General features: G+C 28.8%; 1 long non-coding RNA gene across 2 annotated transcripts; it reads left to right on the top strand.

Annotated features, from left to right (window-relative positions):
- The first annotated feature begins 278 nt into the window (after positions 1–278).
- LOC145794650 (uncharacterized) lies at positions 279–7,529 on the top strand. Of its 2 annotated transcripts, XR_014334582.1 has the most exons (7): positions 279–485; positions 1,970–2,040; positions 4,224–4,243; positions 5,791–5,825; positions 7,143–7,211; positions 7,345–7,368; positions 7,451–7,529. It is a non-coding gene; the product is annotated as an uncharacterized LOC145794650 (long non-coding RNA). The 2 variants fall into 2 exon arrangements; XR_014334583.1 differs by lacking the exon at positions 7,451–7,529 and having other exon boundaries at positions 7,345–7,438.
- The last annotated feature ends 445 nt before the right edge of the window (positions 7,530–7,974 follow it).

The following is a 7,974-nucleotide window of genomic DNA, read 5'->3' as shown; positions in this document are numbered from 1 at the left end:
GCCAAACGAGACTTAAGAGTTTTTATGATTAAAATTGTTTATTTCATATATCTATATATAATCAATAAGTTTTATTTGTACTGAAATCACATACATAATCTGTTTGACACATATCTATATAACAATGGAAGGATTAATTTGAAAATGTCTTTCAAATCAATGGTTCAGAACTGTTTAGATTTAAAAGCAATAACTCAGATTTATTTTTGAAAATGTCTCTCTCATAGAGATTTGTCTAATTTAAAAATAATGACTGAGATTGAAAAGAGTTTCAATGGTTTAGATTTGTTCATGGCTAAAATCCAATGGTCCAGATTTGTATTCCTATCAACTCTCACCAACCCACTGCATTTTACCAGGTAAGGCATCATTTGTATCATATGTATCGATATGTATCTGAAGAAAGAGAGCTTAATAGAAGGAAGAAAGCTCTGGAGAAGGAAGAACGCAGCTCAATCGAAAGCTCTCTTCTCCACCATCACCAGGTAAGGCACTCTTCTCTCCTCTGTTTTTTTTTTTTTTTTTCATCATCCCGTCATCCCCACCTTCAGTTTGTTTTTTTCTGAAGCAAAAAAAAAAAAAAAAAAAAAAAAAAAAAAAAAAAAATTCTGAAGCAAAAAATTTACTTACTTTGTCTCTGCAAAAATTTACTTATCAAAATTCTGAAGCAAAAAGTTCTGATTTGTTTGTTTTAGCTTTTTCCCTCCAAAGTGTGTCTCTTCACATACTCCACCAACTCTCCATTTTCCACACTGGTTTTATCAATCTCCAGCAACTCTTCATATGTGTTTCTTCTCTGCTATTTCACTCTTCTAGCCAATGAATGGGTTTCTATTTCTGTAAATATTGATGGATTTTATATGATGGATTTTGATTTCATTGATGGATTTTCTATTTCGGTTCCATTTTGATTTCGGTTTCATTGATGGATTTTGATTTCATTGAAGTGGGTTTATGATAGGTTTATGATAGCAACTCTTCATATGTGTTTCTTCTCTGCTCTTTCATAAGTTTATGATAGGTTTATGATAGGTTTATGAAATTAGTTGCAAATATGATAGGTTTATATATTTCTATTTCATTGATGGGTTCGATTTTGGTTTTGATTTCTATAAAATTGTATTTTGGTTTTGTAATGGGTTTATATTTCGATTATATTGGGTTTATATTTCGATTTTAATGGGTTTTGTAATGATTATATTGGGTTTATATTTCGATTTTAGGTTCATATTTGTGGGTTTCATCAACAAGTCAAAGTTGTAACACTTGTTGTTTTCTCTTTTGAAGTGCTTACCTGCTTTGCTGTCATTACAATCTATTGGTTGAATTTGCCATAAACAGGCCTTCATTGTTCCTGGTTTTATTTTGAAGCTTAGTTTTCTCCTACCGAGCCCATGTGAAGTTTGGCAATCTACTGCTTGTGAAGTTTGGCAATTACAATTGATGACTTATTGTAGTGAGGCAATCTGTCCAACTTTTTTCAAAAATAAGGATCCCTTAATTGAAGGAAGGGTAGTTAGGCAGTTCACTGATTTGTAAACTCTATCTTATTGAACTTGGTAATTGGTGATAGTATGGGCTTGAACTACATGATACTACAAAGTATTTATAAATCAGAGATGTTCATGAAAAAGTAGAGCAGGAAATTTGCTACAGTTAATGCCAACTTTCATTTTGTCATTGCCATTATAGTAAGAACTGAGTCATAAGGAAAAGCAAAGGAACTATTATATTGATCTAAAATTGCCATTAATTTTCGCTTATCAAATCGAAATTCAAATTTCATTACTTTTAGATGTAAGATGTTGCTTAGCATATTGTTTTTTTATATTATTTTTAATGTGATGTTTTCGTGAATTTTATGAGCAAATGCATATATTTATTAGGAAACTCAAAATTATTACATTATTTATTTATTTATTTATGTAGTTTCATTGTGTTACTCTATCTCATACATCAGATGCTTCAGTTATACAGGAACTCTTCTTTCTTGTGGGTCTAGCTTGCAGCAACCTTGTGTTTCGAGTTCCCCAGTTCCAGGTTACTCTTTTCACTGTTACATTTGGCAATTTCTATCAAGGAAAATATCTATACAAAACCTAAAATTCAGATATTGCAGAAGTTTCGATTTTAGGTTCATATTTGTGGGTTTCATCAACTAAACCTATGAGGATTTCAGAAAAGTATTGAATAAGATTTCTATGAGTAATTGAAATGGGGCTGTTTGCAGAAAACGATTTCTATGAGGATTTCAGAAAAGTATTGACATGGGGCTGTTTGCACCCTGTTAATTTTCCTTTTCTTAATTCATTGTCTATCAAAACAAACATATCCATGTTTCAGCAAATATCAGAGACTCATCTGAGAGTATGTGAATTATTGATTGTTTCTTAGTTTAGACATAAGTAAAGATATACTTTTAAAAAAAAAACAAATAAAAAAAATCTTACCTCAACTGTAAAAAATTAATTATCTCCAGAAAGATTACGAGGGATTTATTCAACTTATTGAACTAAAGTTCGAAATATTGTCAGGGTCAATTCATTTAAAGAGTTCACTGTTTTATTATTCAGGAGAATGTGGATGGGACAATTAAAACTGGTGAATGATATTTGCAGAATTTGGCTTGAAATTTGAATCTACAATTTTCTTTTGAACATTCATCCAAGAATTGAAACCCAAGCCCACTAAAACCAAAGTGACCATACACATGAAAGTCTTCTGTGTAGACATCCCAAAGATAGCACCTAATATTAGCTCTTAGGTTTGATCTGCTCTGCAAATCTTAGTTGCATGAATCTTTTATTGAGGTGATGATTCCGCTCTATAACTGTGATTCTGCGGTTTAGAATAAGAATCTTGAAATCGTATTTTAAGCTATAGACCCATTTTAAGCTTTTATTTTAAATAATATTCATGTCAATATGTGTATACTCACTCAACTCTCTATTGTTATGATATCGAGATTTCCTCGATTTTTGTCTTTTCTAAATTAGTTAAAATTTTCTGATTATGATTCGTATTTCCTTTCTATAATTTGGTGAATTCCATTACTAATTCATTGCTTAGTTGATAACAGTGCATTTCATTGCTTAGTTGATAATTTGATTCAATCATCTACCTAATTCCATGCATGTCATATGGTTTTTTTAAGATTGTTTAATCTCTTTGATTTGTGTTTTGTACTAAGATTATGAGACAAAAAAATTTAACAATTCTATAAGTTTGATCAATAGCGTGTTGGCCACAAAAGTATTTTAACAATTCTATAAGTTTAACAATTTAGATTATGATTTGTGTTTTGTATAAGTTTGATCAAGTTTTGATTAAATTGATCACAAAAACAATTCTATAGAAAAACAATATCACAAAAATAAACCTAAATTTGATCAAACAATATCACAAAAACAGACAATATCATTATCAGGTGGGTTGGATATGGGTTTTCAATTCTGATTGTTATTTTTTAGTCTCTTTGGAAGTTTCGGAATGAATGTATTTTTAACGGAGCATGTGTAGAGTGGGTAAAGGTGTTGGATTTTATCAAGGTCAAGCTTTGTTTGTGATTGAGGGAAGGAGATTGTTTGGAGTTTATTTCAACCCATTTCAATATGATTAATTTTTATCAAGGTCAAGCTTTGTTATGAAATTCTGTATTGTGTTTTTTTGTTTAATAATCAATTGGGTTTCAACACCCACTTCTCTCTCTCTATCAAATGGGGGTTAAGGAAAAATGGATTTCAAATTAAGAATCATTTTTATTTTATCTTAGTTAAATGGGTTGAGACTTTATTTAATTATTAATAGTCATATTTTTACTCACCAAATATAGGTTGACAAAATGACAGTTTGTCAGAATTTTAAAATTTTTATCAATTGTCTCAAATGTCTCAAAATACAAAATGAAATTCTGTATTGTGTTTTTTTCTTTAATAATCAATTGGGCTTCAACACCCACTTCTCTCTCTCTCTCTCTCTCTCTCAAATGGGGGTTAAGGAAAAATGGATTTTATGTTAAGAATCATTTTTATTTCATCTTAGTTAAATGAGTTGAGACTCTCTTTAATTATCAATAGTCATAATTATCAATAGTCATATTTGTACTCACCAAATGTGGGTTGACAAAATGATGGTTTGTCAGAATTTTTTATTTTTGTGATTTTTTTTTTGTTCTTTTTCAATTTTTTGTTTGATTTCTGATTGTGTTTTGTTCTTACTTGCAGATTGTTTCTCGACGCTCTGGGTAGTACTTCGATCTCTATTTTTTTAGATTCTCTCTCTCTTTCTCTCTCTCTTAAGTTTTGCAGTTGATTGTTGAGAGAAAGAAGAAAATGAAGTTTGAATCTTATATATTATTGTTTGGTATGTGAGAAAAAGGAAGGAAAATGAAATTGAAAGTTTTAACTTTCTTCACCGTTTTAATGGAAAGTATGGAAAAATTATATATTTGAGAACTTTTTAATAAATAAATAGAACTTTTGAAACTTAAGAGATAACAGAGAAACTTTTGAAACTTTTGAAACTATCCTAAAACATATAATTAAAAATAAATAATAAATAGAACTTTTGAATGGAAAGTATGGAAAAATTGGTTAATGAAAGATATTTTTGATTAAATAAGCTACTGTGTAGTATTCATGGGAGCAAATAAGCTACTGTGTAGTACTCATGGGAGTAAATAAGCTACTGTGTAGCATAATTTTTATGAGTATTGAAAAAAGCATTTGTAATTATATAGATAAGACCAAAGATATTTGTAATTATCCAGTTATAGTGTGGTGAAACTTTTTATCAATTTTTATTGTAGTTTTTTACTTATTTTTTTTCACATTTTAAAATGCAAAATTAGTAATTAAATTTCTATATTGAAGTTTTGCTAAAATTTTATTCGTAAGTAGTATAATTTATATTTTTTTATAATTTACTTTTTTTTGTTTTTTTGTTTTTGGTGTGGTATACATTAGTTCTTAGTACAAAAAGTGGGCAATACAATCCATAAGAATTTAACTGTTGTCAATGCAAAATTACTATATAGAATCATCCGCAAAATCATGTATTGCAATAGTTCTACATTTTGGCCAATAGAGAAAAATGTTGAAGATTTCTATGATAGTATTCTAATTTTCTTCTATCCTTTTTAATGTATATTGAAGACATAAAAAAATTATAATTTGCCTTCAATCCTGTAGCAGTTCAATTTCTCCATCTGTGATATTCATGCACATACGAACTTCTTAAAGTATGTTGTTAACTAAAATATGTTATAAGGTTGTTCATTTTGTGTCAATTAATTTTTCTTTATGGCAATTACTAAATCTCATTCTGCTTTCTTACAGTTATATTTCATGTCAACAATCATTTTTATTTCATCTTAATCAAATAGGTTGAGGTTCTCATTAATTATCAATGGTCATATTCTTACTCATCAAACATAAAAATAGATTCGTATACATTTGAGGAGTGCTCTTACGCTTCTCTCTCTCTAAAGATTTAGCTTTTTAAATATTAATTTTGGAATTTTTTTTTTAAAAAACAGACTTTTTGAAGTAGGTAATTCTGTGTCAAGTAATTGTTTTTTATGGCAATTATTAAATCTCATTCTGACTCCTTACAGTTATATTTCGTGTCAACAATCATTTTTATTTCATCTTAATCAAATGAGTTGAGGTTTTCATTAATCATTAATGGTCATATTCTTATTCGTCAAATATTAAAATATATTCGTGTACAGTTTTAGTGTTGAGGAGTGCTCTTACTAATTGTGTTTTTCTTTTTATCCTTCTGTCTCAGATTCCTTTAATTTTGCTTCTCAAGCAGATACTCAGGTTAGGAAGTCTCTCCATTGCAATTCTTTATTAGTTCTTTGCTTTCTTTTTCTAATTGCAGTGGGTTAATGAATGTTCTAGATTAATGAATGAACTCTCCTAGATTTCTTTAATGCCCTTGAATTTTCATGTTTGGTCTTCGATTTTTCAATAATTAGATTACACATTAAGCTTTTAATGTTTGGTTTGGAAAGAAGTCTAATATAGTGTGTATAGTTATGTATCTTGGTATATAGCTGTTCAATTTCTAGAGAATACTTTTTTTTTTTGGAATGTATGATGAATTATGTGAATACTTATGTCTTTTTTTTTTAATAATGATATACAAGTTCATTTTTTATACCCAATTTTATAGACCCAGTGATGTGTTAAGAAGATGATTGGTTGATAATTAGATAATATTTAATTATCAACCAGTCCTCTTTTGGGCCTGAATAACTATTCTTTTTTTCTTTTTTTTTTAATTTTTACAAAGATTTTGTTACAGTTTAATTTTGTAATATGATAGGTCTTCTTTTTTTTTTTTTTTTTTTTTTTTCCATCTCTCTTAGGCTGTATTTGGATTTAGGATTTGAAGGGAATTTGTTGATTGAAAGGAAAAGGGAATATTAAAAAGTTAATCGTTTTTATTTGATGACCCTTATTTTTTTTGTTTTTAGTGAATTGTTTTTAATTTGGTTTTTTATTAAATTGCTATTTTAAAATGTTTAGGCTTCTCTCTTTTTAAAAAGAGTCCAGTTTATTTTGCTGTTTAAATTTTATTTATGGAATTTTGTATCAACAAAAGGAGACTTTTTAGATGTTTATCAGGACTTTTGAAAAAACTTAAACTTATTTTAAAAATTTGTTTTACTAACTTTTTAATGATTTTTATGAGAGTATTACTCCTTGGAGTGAATAAGCTACTGTGTAGTATACTTTTTTGAAAAAGACATTTGCAATTATACAGATCATACAAAAGGTATTTGTAATTTTTCAGTTACAGTGTGGTGAGCCCACAAAATCATGTATTGCCATAGTTCTACATTTTGGTCAATAGAGAAAAATTATGAAGATTTCTATGAGAGTATTTAATTTTTCTTCTATCCTTTTTAATGTATATTGAAGATATAAAAAAATTATAATTTTCCTTCTATCTTGTAGTAGGTCAATTTCTCCATCTGTGATATTCATGCACAAACGAACTTCTTAACCTAGGTTGTTGACTAAAATATGTTAGGAGGTTGTTAATTTTGTAGCGATTAATTTTTCTTTATGGCAATTATTAAACCTCATTTTGCCTTCATACAATTATCTTTGTCAAATTTACATAACCAGGCACTTTCAGGCTGAGACACCATTGACCTTCAACCGCTAATTATGGACAACATTACTATTTTTGGTCATGTAAGTTGTTTTCTTTTTTATTTATTTGAAAAAAAAAACATTTTTCTTATAAGAAAAAGTCAATTTTCCTTTCTTTTCATAATTTTTTAATCTAATTCCTTATAACAAAATTCCCTTTTCTTATAATTTACAGATGGATGGAGACCTACGTCGAACTGTAATACTGATTCCTTTTACTCATTTTCTTACATGTATAATTTTTTTATTTTTTTTTACCTCTAATTCTTTTGTATTTTTAGGTCCAATTTCTTCAAGAAAGAAATGTTAATGTTGTTATACGTGATGAGCGTGACCTTAATGTTATCCGTGTTCGAGAGGTAGGCCCAATTTAATTATAGAGATTTTTTTTCATTCAAAACACCGTATACACCGTATATTCTTATTTATATATTTTTTAAAAACTTTCTACATATATATATATATATATTTTTTTTATTATAGCGATTCTGGTTTTACCTTTCTGTATTTATTGTTTTCCGGACTTGGGTTCCGTGATATTGGTGGTTGTATACCTTGTTGTCATCCTTTAATTCCGCTTGATTGAGTTTTAGGATGTATTGGGCAGAGTTGTTACAGGTTGGTTAGGCTTGGGTTTCAATTCCTTGTTGCCTAGTTTTTAGGAGGTCCGCTCGAGCAGGTCTTTTTGCGCTCAAACGGAGGTTGCACACTCCCAGTATTTTGGTGCTCTGCAAAACTTCTGCAAGCATGTTTTTCACACTCGAGCGGGTTTCTTTACGCTCGAGCGGTCGCGCTCGAGCCGGTA

Source organism: Camellia sinensis, chromosome 7 (assembly GCF_055761805.1).
Source record: "Camellia sinensis isolate YWXY chromosome 7, ASM5576180v1, whole genome shotgun sequence".
In the NCBI taxonomy this organism is placed as follows: Eukaryota; Viridiplantae; Streptophyta; class Magnoliopsida; order Ericales; family Theaceae; genus Camellia; species Camellia sinensis.
Note: the sequence above shows the minus strand (reverse complement) of the source record. Positions and strands in the feature narration are given on the sequence as shown.